The sequence below is a fragment of the Myxine glutinosa genome, chromosome 6 (assembly GCF_964187855.1).
Source record: "Myxine glutinosa chromosome 6, kmMyxGlut1.1, whole genome shotgun sequence".
Lineage (NCBI taxonomy): Eukaryota > Metazoa > Chordata > Myxini > Myxiniformes > Myxinidae > Myxine > Myxine glutinosa.
In genome coordinates this window covers 56,208,520-56,223,842 of record NC_136266.1, presented here as the reverse complement: position 1 = coordinate 56,223,842, position 15,323 = coordinate 56,208,520, and the positions used below count along the sequence as shown (strand labels likewise).

Here is a 15,323-nt window from a genome sequence, read left to right as displayed (position 1 = left end):
CTGTTGGGTCTCTGGGGGGGGGGGGGGCTATAAAACCCTGCCCTGGATCCCCGAACTCTCTCTCTAGCCCAGGACTCCGAAGCACGAACTCTCCCTGCCCCCGAACGAAAGAAGCTCTCATCGCTCTCTCTGTAGTCAGCGTTCTGCCCCTGCTCTGAGCTGCCCCTGTTATAAGCACTCTCGCAGGACGATCTCTCCCGGGACCCGAGACTCCAACGATCTCCCTGCCTGGGCTCCCTGCATGTGCGCGTTTTGCCTCGCTAACATCGGGACACGCTGGGCGGATTCCCGTGCATGCATGACCGAGGCCGACGTCCCTTGCCACGAACATCCTCAAGGGGACGCCCAACGAGCTGTCCGGGGCGAACTGCACCAACGACCGCGCTTGGGCACGTTCTCTTCTCTTCCTTCCTTTCCCCGCTTGAGTGAGAGGGCCCTTGTCTGGGTAATTAAGTTAAGGACGTTAAGTTTCTACCCTGTGTCTCTTTTCCCTGATCACTGTACAAATTATAAATAAACCTGTGTTCTTTGCTTCCATTTGGCCGGTCACGTCTCTTCCCAATTGGCCTCGCATTGTACGAGATAAAACCGCTCAATCGGGTTCAATAATTAACGGCACGAGTCATGTGACACGCAAACCGCTCTGGCGTATCAGACCAGCGTGACTCGTGCGAGGTTCAGCCCCCATCTTCGTGGCGGCGTGTGTATAGAGGGTACTTGGGTATTTGACCAGAGACCCTTCCGCACGCTCGCTACGGGAGTGGCGGCTGGAATTGCTCCGCAATCCGCCCCACGAGTGTAAAGTGAGTAGCGGCCTCGTGGACTCGAAGGCCCAAGTGGGAAAATGGTTTAACCCCCCTTTGTTCGTCGACGGGTTCGAGATCCGCAACAATATATACAGTGCATTCAGAAAGTATTCAGACCCCTTCACTTTTTCACATTTTGTTATGTTGCAGCATTATGCTGAAATCATTGAAATTCATTTTTCCCCTCATCAATCTTCACTCAATACCCCATAATGACAAAGAGAAAACAGGATTTTAGAAAGTTTTGCAAATTTATTAAAAAGAAAAAACTGAAATATCACATTGACATAAGTATTCAGACCCTTAACTCAGTACTCAGTTGAAGCACCTATGGCAGCGATGACAGCCTCGAGTCTTCTTGGGTATGACGCGACAAGCTTTACACACCTGGATTTGGGGATTTTCTGCCATTCTTCTCTGCAGATCCTCTCAAGCTCTGTCAGGTTGGATAGGGTCCGTCGGTGGACAGCCATTTTCAGGTTTCTCCAGAGATGTTCGATTGGGTTCAAGTCAGGGCTCTGCCTGGGCCACTCAAGGACCTTCACAGAGTTGTCCCGAAGCCACTCCTGCGTTGTCTTGGCTGTGTGCTTAGGGTCATTGTGCTGTTGGAAGGGGAACCTTCAGCCCAGTCTGAGGTCCTGAGCACTCTGTTGCAGGTTTTCATTAAAGATATCTCTGTACTTTGCTCCGTTCATTGTTCCCTCAACCCTGACGAGTCCCTGCTGCTGAAAAACATCCCCACAGCATGATGCTGCCACGACCATGCTTCACCGTTGGGATGGTATTGGGCAGTTGATGAGCTGTGCCTGGTTTCTTCCAGACATGACGCTTAGAATTGAGGCCAAACAGTTCAATCTTGGTTTCATCAGACCACAGAATCTTGTTTCTCACAGTCTGAGAGTCCTTTAGGTGCTTTTTTGCAAACTCCAAGCGGGCTTTCATGTGTCTTTCACTGAGGAGAGGCTTCCGTCTGGCAACTCTGCGATAAAGCCCAGATCGGTGGAGCGTTGCAGCGATGGTTGTCCTTCTGGAAGTTTCTCCCATCTCCACACAGGATCTCTGGAGCTCAGCCAGAGTGACCATCGGGTTCTTGCTCACCTCTCTTACCAAGGCCCTTCTCCCCCGATTGCTCAGTTTGGCTGGTCGGCCAGCTCTCGGAAGGGTCCTGGTTGTTCCAAACCTCTTCCATTTAAGAATTATGGAGAATTTAACAATTTTTATTTTGAAAAATTTTCTGGAATTTTTTTTTTTTTCAACTTAAGTCTTCAACTTCAATTGTTCATCAAATGTAATATGCCTGGACCCGGAGTTGAGGGGAAACGGGGTTATAAACTTCCCCTTAGTACGTTGACAGACCCGGGATCCGCAACTATATGTATTATATACAGTCACGTGAAAAAGAAAGTACACCCCATGTAAAGTTTTGACTTTTTCAACATATTTCAACATACAGCTATTTGATCTTCATTTTAACAATATTGATAGATAAAGGTGATATAATATAACAAATATCATGAAACATTTACATTTTGTAGTCCCTTGTATAATTTAAATAAACATAAATGCAAATTTCGCATGTGGAAAAAGTAAGTACACCCCCACATTTATCACTACTTCAAATACCTAAAATTAGAATCGGGTGCACCAGTTCAGGTGCAAATGATTAGAACATCGTTGGAGAGGATCTTGGAGGAACCTGTCTTATTTAAACCTCAGACATTTAGTTTGGTTTGTTCTTTGTTGTTGAAGTGTGCGGCGTCACCATGCCTAGATCAAAAGAGCTCTCTGAGGCCTTCGGAAAGAAGGTTATAGATGCCTACGAGTCTGGGAATGGATTTAAAAAGATCTCCAAACAATTTGAAATCAATCATTCGACTGTCTGGAAGATCATCTGCAAGTGGAGAAGATTCCAAACAACTGCCAACTTGTTCAGGCCAGGCCGCCCCAGCACGTTCAGTCCGAGAGCAGACCACAAGATGCTGAAAGAAGTCTCGAAGAACCCCAGAATGTCATCACGGGACCTACAGGTAGCTCTTGCCACTGTTGATGTCAAAATGCACGAGTCTACCATTGGAAAGAGGCTGCACAAATTTGATCTTCATGGGAGGTGTGCCAGGAGGAAACCTTTGCTGTCCAGAAAGAACATCAGGGCAAGACTAAAGTTTGCCAATGAACACCTAGACAAAGACCAGAACTTCTGGAATAATGTGCTCTGGACAGATGAGTCAAAGGTAGAGCTATTTGGCCACAGTACCAGAAGACATGTTTGGCGAAAATCAAAGACAGCATTTGACCACAAGAACCTGATACCAACTGTAAAGGATGTTGGTGGAAATATTATGGTTTGGGGCAGCTTTGCTGCATCAGGGCCTGGGCAGCTCACCATCATAGAATCCACAATGAATTCTTCATTGTACCAGAGGGTGCTTGAGGATAATGTGAGGCCATCTGTCGGAAAGTTGAAGCTCAACTGAAGGTGGACCTTGCAACATGACAATGACCCTAAACATACCAGTAAATCCACCAATGAATAGCTGAAAAGAAAGAAATGGAGGGTTCTGGAATGGCCAAGTCAAAGCCCGGATCTAAATCCCATCGAGATGTTGTGGGGGGATTTGAAACGAGCTGTGCATGCAAGAAACCCCTCAAACATCGTACAGCTGAAAGAATTCTGCATGGAGGAGTGGGCAAAAATTTCTCACAGTCGATGTCAGAGACTGGTAGACAGTTATAAGAAACGCCTACTTGAGGTTGTTTCTGCCAAAGGGGCAATACCACCTATTAGAGCCAAGGGTGTACTTACTTTTTCCACATGCGAAATTTGCATTTACGTTTATTTAAATTATACAATGGACTACAAAATGCAAATGTTTCATGATATTTGTTATATTGTACCACCTTTATCTGTCAATATTGTTGAAATGAAGATCAAATAGCTGTATGTTGAAATATGTTGAAAAAGTCAAAACTTTACATGGGGTGTACTTACTTTTTCACGTGACTGTATGTATGTAACCAAATGTTGCGGGGTTTGAATCTGAACGGGGGGAAGGCAAATTGGGAATTGCAACGGGAACGGAATGTGAACAGGTAGATGGGGAATGCCTGCAGGTAAACGTGGAGTGTCCACAGGGAAACGGGGAATGTCTACAGGCAGACGTGGAGTGCGCACAGGTGAGCGTAGAATGTGCAAATTGTAATAGGGAGTATTTCCCACCTGGCCTGGTTGTTTGTCGGGATAGGGTGGATATCACAACACCCCAACCGGGGGATGAATTCGAAATTGTGCAGCACCAGGGCGGTGGTGCGGAGCAAGGGGGGGTAACATTATTGGTGGTCCGTGTGGTGGAGCCGGACCGGGTATTTATTGATGAAAACCTGGCGGGGCCAGAAATGGTTTGGTGTAATGATGATGATGATGATGATGAGGATGATGTGATTCAGCGGCTGGGGACCTGGGACAGTCCCATGGAGGACGAGGTTGACCAGGCCCAAAGGAGTTTGGGGCATGAGGTGAGTTGGTCGGAGGAGGTGGTTGGAATGACCAAGGGGACCCTCCCCGTGCACTCTGATTGGGCAACGGAGGCTCCAAAATTGGACAACCAGTTGGGGGAGTGTGTTGACTCAAGGCTGGATTCGGACCTTGAGGAATCGGGAGATCGAGCCTCCGAAGATTTGGTCCCCGTCGGGAATTTGGACCAGCTGCAGGGAGGGGCAGAACAACCCGAGGAGGTTGTTACCTGCAGTTGCGGTTTGGGACGGGGAATAAAATTTTTTAAAAGGAAATTTAAAATCAAATAAAAATGGGAAATGGATTTGGAGCAGCCTTGGTTGAAGTTGGTCCCCGGGCTGCGGGATTTGCACATGGGGAGGTCATTGAGGATGGCCTCGGGCAAAAGTTGCCCATTTAGAAATTTTGTGATGCCAGCCAGCTGGGCGGCTGTGCTGGCGAGATTTGGACGTGGGGTCCAGCCATGGGTGTCATGGTACGACCTGCGCCCCACAGGGGGTCTGGTGGAGTGTGGCATTCCTTGTCCGTCAAGGCGCCGGCCGGGCTGGTGGCTCGGGCCGACAGGGTCACCGGACCCTGGTGGGAGTTAAGACCTCCAGGGGGGGGGTCCGAGGTGGTTTCTCAAGCCTGGGATGGCATTTATTGAGGACCACTAGGGGGAGGTGTTGTGGGTCGTGCTTTGGTGGTGGCACCGCGGATGGCCAGCTTGGGCCTGATGTAGTGACCACCCGGGCATGTGGCCTGACACCCTCTCCCTGAGACTTTGGGACAACTGGCATGTGGTGACCTGCCATGCCGTGTTGGTCTATGGACTCGGGTCAAACCGAAAGGACAGGAATAAGACAGCCTGCCGGACCACCATTGGGGCATCTGTGGAACGTCATGGTGTGAGAGTGACCTTCCACAGATGTTCCGTTATGATTTATGGACTCTCGGTTTGGGAAGAGAGCCATGGGGTTGGTGAATTTGAGATGTGTAATGAGCCGAGCATATGGGCCATGCTCGGCTGGCAAGTGTATGGCAAAGCATCTTTCTTTGGTAGAGATGAGTGAAATGTGAAAAATGTTTGGCATGGGTAATCTGTGGGTTAGATGCAAATTTAAGGGTGAATTTTGGGAAGAGAAATGGTAGGCACTGTATAGTGACGCCATTATTGATCCAGCTGTGTCGACCAAAGTGTTGGAGGCTGTGATAAAATTGACAGGGTAGCAGGACACAGCTTTCAACTGTTTGCGGGGGCGACTGTGCTGATATTTGGGACGCGGAGTCATGGGGATGTAGTTGTGTATTTGAGGGTCAACGTGGTGCTGTGGGTGTCTGAGGTGTGTGGACCATGTCTTCTGGGTGGGTCTCCTGGTGGAGCATGGCTGTCGACTGGACCTTGGTGTGGTCAAGTGTGGGTGAGCACTGGGGGGGCTGCAGTTCTGTAGTCGGCCTGGGGAATGATGTGGAGGTGCAGGGGACGTGGCTGTAGGGATGCCATGCACTGCGACCATGCCCCCCAGGGCCGAGGTTGTGCGTGCGGTAGTGTGTGTTGTGGCAGCAGGTGCTTACCACATTGGCCAGCTGGGGCTGGTGCAGCCGTGTTCCTCGCAGGGGGGCCGAAGGATGGATGGTGGGTCGCACCCTTATGGCCACTCATGGGCCATGTTGGCGTTTTGACTGCTCACCTTGTCTTGATTACCCTTGCACGGTAGAGGTGCAGAGCTGTCGTGGCCACAGGTAGTTGTGTAGAGATGATCACCGTTGGATGCGGATCCACATACCTGCCAGTATAGTGGGGACAAAAAGGAAATTTGGAGAGATTTGGTCGGCTCAATGAGAAATTTTGGGATTTGGTGAGTGGATTGCACTTTGGACTTGACCAACCGGAAGTTACCTGTGCATCAAGGTAGAGGTAAGGCCTTGATGGTTACTGTCCCAGGCTCCAGGACTTGCTTGGAAATTTTGGGGACGTGTAATTTGGAGATGGGAGGTGGGTGAGAGTGATGACATGGCCGGTGAGGGGATGGAATGGGGGCCACACAGTGTCTTGTGGGTGGCGTATGTTTTTGTGTTGTGGTTATGTGTTTTGATGTGGTCGTGAGAGTGGAAACTGGTGTGTGAGTGATGATTATTGGAGACTGAGGGGTGATTATTGTGCTTTTGGAATTGTAATGGTTTGAATGTGAATTGGGGATTTCACATGTGGCAGGCCATGGCAAAGCTTTGAAACATCTTTTGTACCATCTATGGAATTGTGCCGTGTGGTGTTGAGAATTGAATGGCAGCGGGGGAGGAAGTGTGTTTTGGGGATCTTGTGGGTGGGGAAGGTGTGTTTGTCCGCAGGTACGGATCAAGCTCTGAGGAGCAATGCCTGCGGCCCCCCTCTGCGGCAATTACCCCTGGCAGCCGGTGGTAACTGGAAATTGGAGCTCGTCGGTGGAGGGCCTGGTTGGGCGCCGTGGGGTGAGGAAGTCGCCCGGTGACCCGTGTTGCTGCGCTGGAGCAGGAGGCCGCGGAGGAGCCTGGTGTGTGTGGAGACCCTCACCGGCGAGGTAACGGTGGAAAGGGGCTGTTGGGCTGTCACGGGGCCAAGAGGTAAAGGGGGGGGGGGGGGGCAATGAACTTGTAAGTCGGTTGACTTGTGTTTGGGACTGCGAACACCACAGCCTGAAGCGCCCCCACCATCTTTTTGTGCGATACCAGCCCGCTGCCTCCCCGCTCCAATGCACCCACATGTATATGACGTCAATGCCATGGTCCTGCGGGGGGGGGGGGGGGGGGGGTGAAATAAGTGCTGGTAATGATAAAATGTCGTGCTGACTTATAGAATGAGAATGAGTGGTTAGGTTGTGTCGAATGAATGTGGGCGAAATCCACCGAGCCATGTCACTCACCTGTAACACCTGGAAAGGTCCCCTGGAAATGTAGGGGGTGCATTGGGGATGGCCCCACAGGTAAGGTTGTGTCTTGTGGCATCCACCGGGGGACCCGGTCTGTAGACCAGGGTATGTAAAAATGTATAGTTTTTGAATTTTTGGAGTAAGGTTAAGTTTTGTGGATAAGGTAGGAGTTTTGAGTGTTGTTTGTTCCGCCCACCACAGGAGCGATGGAATGAAGACCATTGTAAATACATGAATGCAGGATTGTTAAGGGGTTTAGTTGTTAAGGAAGTGTAGGTCGGTAGTCCGACTCACTTCCCACAGCCCTTCCTGATTTATTTCATAGGTTAATTAAGTGTGTGACAGTAAGTGTTAAGGCTGGAATTGTAGCGCCTGCAGTGAACCTTGCAGGAGCTACGGTTCCAGGGGTGGGGACTGTGTTACGAATTTGGGTAGTGATATATGTACTTGTAGGGCAGAGTAGATCTGAGTAGGTACCATGCTTCGTGTGTCGCGGTAAGGAGCACTTCCTGTAATAAGTCATGTGTAGGCGTTTGTCAGGTTAAGATGTATGATTGTGAATCTACCAGGAGATTCGTGTGTTTGGTAGTGTCGGGGTTAATGAGTAGAGCCCTTGTATGTCTCACCTGGTAATCAAACCTTTGTCCCTTATGGCACTACAGACCACATAGACACTTGGTTAGGATCCCTTAGTACAACATTAATGACGCCCTTCCCCCCTGATGTGACTTAGGAAGAAATCGGGCTAGAACACCACCACACGGCCGCCACCATTTGCACCTCCGAGAGGCCTATCCGCCTCGCATAGCACGTGCTATAACGCAAGGAGCAGGAGCGGGAGTGAGATTGACGCAGTGGGCGTGACCTGAGCGAGTCGGTGGAGGCTCTGATTGGCAGGACAGTGCGCCAAAGCTGACGTCATCGGCCGGAGATATTAGCTGGGCCGGACGCCATTTCGGGCAGTTGAGACTCGGCGTGTGCAGTTGAGCAGGAGGACTGAGAGTTGAGAGTTGGAGAGTTGAATTCATGCGCAGTGTAGTCCAGAGAGTTCGATTCCTGAGTTGTCGAGAGTTGGAGTTGTGACGAGCGCCGAACGCCATTGAGAGCGACAAGTTGTGAGTTGGACCCCGAGTGCACGAGAGCGAGTCGCGCAGCAGCAGTTGGTTGGCAGTTCACGGCCTGAGTACACGAGTTGGGTTTTGAGAAGCGAGTTGGAAGGACGAGACGTGCAGTCACACCTGCGTTCTCTCTGTTCCTGTCTTTTCGTGCTTCGTTTGGGGATCGACCTCGTGTGGAGCCGCTGGCCTGTGTTGGGTGCTTTGGAGCTTGGTGCACGGACCTCGTGGGCGGCGAGAGGATCGGAGCTTGGAGCGAGGCCTCGTGGGTACATTGGGGCCGAACGGAGCCATGGTGGACGGCAAACAATACAGGACGACGGACAGATAAGCTTGCACCACATTTCACGATTTAACATAACGTGTTCTTTTTATTAATTCATATCCCTCAACTCGTCTTTGATATCTGGTGTGCGGGATCCCGATTTAGGATTATTTCATTACCGGCGCGTGTTTTACTGTCTTTGCTTTTCCCAATAAACCCTTGCATTATTTTTGTACATATATCTGAACGCAGTTTACCGGGTGGTTGATTTCAATAGATAAGGCTGCGTGGCTCTCGCCGTTCCCCTCCATTCCACGCACTTGTGTGTTTTAGGTTTTGGAATCCGCCATTGAGTTTCCGCCTTGGAAGTTAAAGCCTTCATGATCGGCAATCCGCAACTCTGGTGTTAATCGGAGTTGCGCGACAATATGTACATACATATATATATATATGTGTATATATATATTTATATATATATATATATATATATATATATATATATATATATATATATATATATATATATATATATATATATATATATATATATATAATATATATATTGTTGCGGAATATATATATATATATATATATATATATATATATATATAATATTGTTGTGGATATGAGGATTGTGTTTTTTTAATTGTTTTATTGTGGACCCTCCTGCCTCCAGTCTGTGTATAAAGGTCAAAGGTCGTTCCGTAGTTATTTCATAAGCACCCACGTAGCCAATAATAGATTTCCTCCTTGTTGACAGTTATTTCCTTATTCTGTGTAGTAGGCTAAGGATTTGTCTTCCATTAATTGACACTCCATTGCACCGAATTCAAATAGATAGATCCCCTTTCATTTTCGTTTAATAAAGCCTCAATTGCCAACTGCATTCACCACGACTCCATTAGCCACGAGGTAGGCTTGGAGAAGAAGGGGGAGGAGCTGCCGAATCCTGGGCGTGCCCGCCCATCGTCATCAAGGGTGGAGCCAGAGGGCCCGGGCCGACCAATCAGGGCCGAGGCGAGCTCACCGATGGGCGTGTTCTAGAGGCCGGTGGCTTAATCGCCGGCGAGGATATAAAAAGCGCGCGGAAGCCGTTAAAAAGAAGCGCGGAGGAAGCCTTTGACAGAAGTGCGAAACCAGAAGTGCGCCAGAGATGGCAGAGGAGTCCAAGTCCACAAGTGCGAAAGGTGAGTTGCGCCAGAGACGGCAGAGGAGTCCAAGTCCAGAAGTGCGCCAGAGACGGAAGAGGAGTCCAAGTCCACAAGTGCGAAACCAGAAGTGCGCCAGAGATGGCAGAGGAGTCCAAGTCCAGAAGTGCGAAAGGAGTTGCGCCAGGGACGGCAGATGAGCTTGGAGTCCACCATCACCAGCTTTGAGACAACGCAGTTTCGACCCGCTGCGACGTGGGGGCCAGATTGCGGTGGCATCGGTGGCCGTCGAGGTCCCGCCCGACGTCCCGTGCAGGATCAAGCTCCAGCTCCGGTTCCCGTTGGACCTTCCTCTCCTACCAGTCCTTCCATTCCTGCCTGCCATTTCCCCATTCGTGTGAGTTTGATTGTCATCCGTTTTGTGTGTCTTGTCCTGGGTTAATTAAGACTGTAGGTAAGCTAGCATTGCACTGTGTCTCCTTGATTCCTTCTGTAAATTATTTTATTATCTTTCCTTCTTCCTTGGTTTCTTTGGTCCTGTACATAGTAATAAATTATATTCGTATTGCAAACCCTTTTTGTCTTCTTCTTCTTCTTCTTCTTCTTCTTCACATCCGTGTCGTCTTTGTCTTTTCCTCATTGAATATCTGTGGCACGATTTGGCCAACGTTTCAGGATCGGGTCTAGTCATTGTAAAAACGGTTTGGGCCGCGGCGCCATCCGCTCGGCAAATTAACATCTTATCCGCGGTCCGTAACAATATATATATATACACTGTAACCCCGATATAACGAACTGCTCAGGAGACATAAAAAAAGTTCGTTATTTTGAAGTGTTCGTAATACTGAATAACGTACGAATCACCATACTATCACACCTATTCATATGCAAAACAACAAACTCTTTGTATTGTTCATTCATGTACATTTTATTGTTCGATTGTACGAATAATAAACCTAAAAAAGCATTGCTGTTGTGTCATTGTTTAAAAGTTCATGTATAAATAAAATGTTCAAGTACATGTAATATTCACCGAATGTTCAATTTACTGCGTGAAGAAACTGGTAATCTTTGATTGTTTACTCTTGGAGGTGGCGTTTTCTTTGCGTGCATAAGATAATAGCTGACGGAGCTGTAAAACTTTAATGCTGTCGACTGGTTGCCCTTCAAACCAGGAAAGTGCCGATTCAAATCTGGCAATTACATCAGATGTTGCTGGAACTTCTTGTGGTTCATTGGTGTCATCAGAGTCACTTTCGATGTCACACTGCAGTGTCGTTTCACGAACGGAAGCGATAATTTCTTCATCGGTCATCGAACTGGTCACGGGAACGTCTTCATCGACGTCAACCCATAATCTTGCAAGATTATCCAAATCTTCGTCATTAACCTCAGCAATTTGAAGTGTTCGTCATACTGCTTTCTCACCAAGACTGAGACGATCAATGATACGGAGCTTGTCTTCAACTGACAAGATCTTGCGTTTACGGGATGGTGTAGCCATATTGATTTGCCTTATGTTAAACAATAGAATCTCATTAAATATGCGGGGGACAGGAAGTTCGTTCGTTATATCTGGAAGTTCGTAATACTGGTGTTCGTTATAGCGGGGTTCCAGTGTATATATATATATATATATATATATATATATAGATAGATAGATAGATAGATAGATAGATTGTTGCGGAATCCCCAAATCCCGTTACAAAGGGGAGATTAAACCCCTTTTTTCCCCCTGGGTCTTCGGGTCCACGAGACCGAGTCGCCACTTCCGGGCAAACGTGGAAAAGGGTTTCGGGACAAATTCACACGTACCTTTGGTACCCGCGCCGCAACGGAAGCGGGGATCGAGCCTCGCACGAGCCACGCTTAATCGAGTACGCCCGAGCGGAATGCGTATCACGTGACTCGTGCTGTTACTTTTCATTTGGAACCCGATTAGAGCGGTTTTATTCGTACAATGCGAAGTCAATGATGGAAGAGACAGGACGATCAAATCGGAAGAAAGAACAGGATTTATTTACACTATGCACAATGATTTGTAGAAGGAAAGGGACACAGAGCAGAGCTTAGTCAGTCTTAACTTATTTCCAGACAATGGGCCCACTCACATACATGGGGAGATGGAGGAAGGATGTTCGCGCGCCAAACGCGCCTGCTTCGGTCGCTCCGGGACAGCTCACCCGGCATGGCCCTCTGGCGGTCACGGGACGTATCCAGGCGAAGGCAGGCAGGAGGAAAATCGTGCGTCTGCGGCCCGGCGCGGGTCGTGCTTTACAGCGCGCGATTAATACTGTGCAGAGCGTGGGGAACAAGCCAAAGTTCCTGTACAACGAGGCAATTCAATTCATTCTGCCTTCTCGTGCCGTTCGTTCTCTTGATCTCGTACGTTCTGATCTGCCGCGTTCTCGATCCACCTCCGGTGCTGAACTGAACTCATCCGCGAACACAACTGAGGTGGGGGGCTCGGGGCAGGTTTATATGGCCCTGCCCTGGCCCGACTCGAATGTTCCAAACCCCGCCTCTGGTCGTCGTGGTTAGCCACTCCCCTCGAGCCCTGATTGGCGGCTCGTGCTTCCCGATGGCTCCTCCTGCCCCGCCTTCCTTCGGCCTCGGTCGACTTGTTCAGGCCTGCTGCGTGGTATTTCAGCGCTAAACCAAAGCCAAAGCGCCAAAAGAACACCTAATCTCACGAGCCTACTCAACGCAAAACTAAACACAGGAAAGGGCTACGCTTACATTTACTAAGAAATCACTGAACTATCGCGAGGCTACATGTCGTGGTGTAACTAACTAAGAGGGGAAATTAACCTTTATTTCAAAACCAACAATATGTATGTTAGAAAGTCTCTGATGTTATGCGTACGATATACGTGAATGTTTCCTGCTTTGCTTATGGATGTTTTCTTGCAATATGATGATGCCATGTTGGTATAGTGCGAGCCTGTAATTCTTACTTTTTCCCCTTAATTTGCACCGGAAAGGGAGGAGACTTCCGGCTTCTTGCTGATGGCTCGTGTGAGCGAGTTGTTTGCCGCAATCTTTGCCTTGTTTTATTAAATGTTGTGCCGAAAGGGAGTTTAGTGTCTCGTCCTGTCCGAACCGTTTGATCACGGCCCCTTTCCTGGATCCACTGTTCTCTATTATCCTCCGTATTAGCCAGCCTTTACCGTAGGATTCCCGAGCCTACTTTTCATGGTCCTTCGAGCCGGATAACGAACAGCTGGACAAGGAAATCATGGATGAGAATGTCGCCGCTACCCTGACTGCGGAGTGTACTCGAACAGCAGACAATACCAGCGACATTATCCCGGTTAGTCCTTTAACCACTCATGGCACGAATCCATTTGTCTGTTTCGGTGGCCACCGTCAGCCCCGCGCCTGTATCAGCCACCGAATTACCGGATCCGGCCATCATCAGCATTGGCAATGAATTAACGGCGTCTTCCCGACCCGAAAGGAATATACGTATCCCTGAACATTTGAAAGACTATGTTCTTAACTCCGTACCTTCAAACACGAGTGGTTCTTCCCTTAATCGGGAGTGTGGGCCGAGTTCTTACCGACGACATTCGTCAGGAAGCCACCGTCCAAAGACTGCCTCTCTATGCAGTGCACATAGCTCACGACGCAGCCATTGTTCCAGCTACAGCCGTACATCCATTACATCCCAACTCAGTGGTATACAATCGGCTATTCTAATGGAAAAACGAAAACAGTATTAACTGGAGGAACTAACATGTCAAGTTGGGGAGATGAGAGAGCTGAGAAACGTGGACAGCAGCTGCGGGATGAAGTCCTTCAGGCTCAGGAGATAGAGCGCCAGGCTCTGAGGGAACGCGAGTGCTTGTCCGTCCAGCTAACAAGACAGACGTCTGAGGAAGGCCGAACAGGAACTGGAGGAAGCATGGTTGATAGTGTCGTTCTTGGATGCAGGAGATGAAGCACCTACCTCTCCAACCGGGCGTCCAACCGTTACCGCCCAGCATACGATTCTGCACGGTGGTGGAGCGTCATGTACTCCCTCAGTTCAACCAAACAAACCATTGCCAACGCAGCTGCCGCTACTGCGGCCAGAGCTGGAAATTGCCATCACTGCCGACCTACAATCCACATCCACTCCTCGATTAATCATTCATGACAATCCATCACCGAAAGAGAAGGTGAAGCAAACTCATCCAACTGCATATTCATCTGCCACCACAGCTCCATTCCAAGCTTCAAATTATCATCCTAACATGTTACCATGTCATCATGCACCCTATCTACCACCCTCGACTTCACCACATGGGCATCCAGTTCACCCATCTGAGACGCCTACAACACCGAACCTCATGGACCTATTAATAGCTTCATCCTATGGCGTACTAAAACCGAGTCTGCCTTATTTCCAGAGTGGCAGAGAAAGTGGCTTTGCCCTTCTCAAGCTTGCATTGGATAGCCTGATAAGTAATCACACCTACTTGTCAGAGGAGTACAAATATCAAGTACTCTTAACCCACCTTAAGCTACCAAGTGCATACGAACTTGCTCAGGCCTACATGCATGATCCGAAGCCATACACGGTGGCCTTACGGGCCCTGCAGGACAAGTATGGACAGCCAAGGCAACTCGTACAGAGCAAAATTGGTGCCATCATGAACATTGCACCAGTGAGAACTGGAGATGCAGAGGCCTTTGAAGAATTTGCTCTCGCAGTGCACTCCCTTGTGGGTATGTTGCAATCCCTCGAGGGTGAGCATGGATTTGAACTACGATGTGGCTCACATGTAGACAGGCTAATTAGCAAACTGCCACCGAGCTATCGTGATGGATTCATTGAGCACTGCATTAACCAAGGACTTTTAAATGCAGATTCTAATCAGACCTACACGTTGCACCATCTGAGAGCTTGGCTGCAGGCAAAGGCCCGAGCTAAACGTATGGCGAACCAAGCTGCTGTCCTCTACAAATGCGAGGGCCAGGGATTAGAGAGAAAGGAACAGCATTCTTCATCTTTCAAGAAGAAAGAATCACAGGCCTCGGTGTTTCACAACTCTGAGTCACCAATAGCTGGCACAAGGCCACAGCCATTGCGTAATGTTTCTTCAACAACCAAGACCAATCCTTATTTTCCTCATTGTGACACCAGTGATCATTACCTCGGTTCCTGTGCGGAATTCAAGAAGCTTTCCACAGACCATATTATTAAGTGGATAAGGGAACATGACCGTTGCTGGAGGTGCGGTCGGTCACACCCAGCTGATCGCTGTACACTTAGGAAGCCATGCGTTGCTTGCAACGAGTTGCACCTAACCATCCTACATGATGCAGCGCAGAGATCCAGCGATACCGTCCTAATGACAGGCTCCGCACCATCTGCAGTGTACCTTGACAAGCCTTCCCGTCCACATGATGTCCTGTTAAAGGTCGTAAAGGTGCTACGTCATGGCCCACAAGGGTCCATAGAGACCTATGCCATTCTAGACGATGGTTCAGAAAGGACTATGCTTTTGAATTCAATAACGGAGCGGCTGAACCTGGTGGGTAAACCTGAATCATTACTGCTCAAGACAGTGCGAGAAGATATGTTGCAGTGTATCGGGGCTTTTGT

General features: G+C 48.8%; 1 protein-coding gene across 2 annotated transcripts in view; it reads left to right on the top strand.

Moving 5' to 3' along the window:
* LOC137429804 (SKA complex subunit 1) overlaps window positions 1-15,323 on the top strand; it is a 97,941-nt gene that overhangs the window by 72,834 nt on the left and 9,784 nt on the right. The window contains exons 7-8 of one of the 2 annotated variants that reach the window (XR_010984950.2): window positions 3,918-3,980; window positions 6,646-6,854. The exons of the other annotated variant lie outside the window; for it this stretch is intronic. The gene's annotated coding sequence lies outside the window, so the exon portion shown is untranslated. The remainder of the gene's footprint in view (window positions 1-3,917; window positions 3,981-6,645; window positions 6,855-15,323) is intronic. 2 annotated transcript variants of the gene reach the window in all.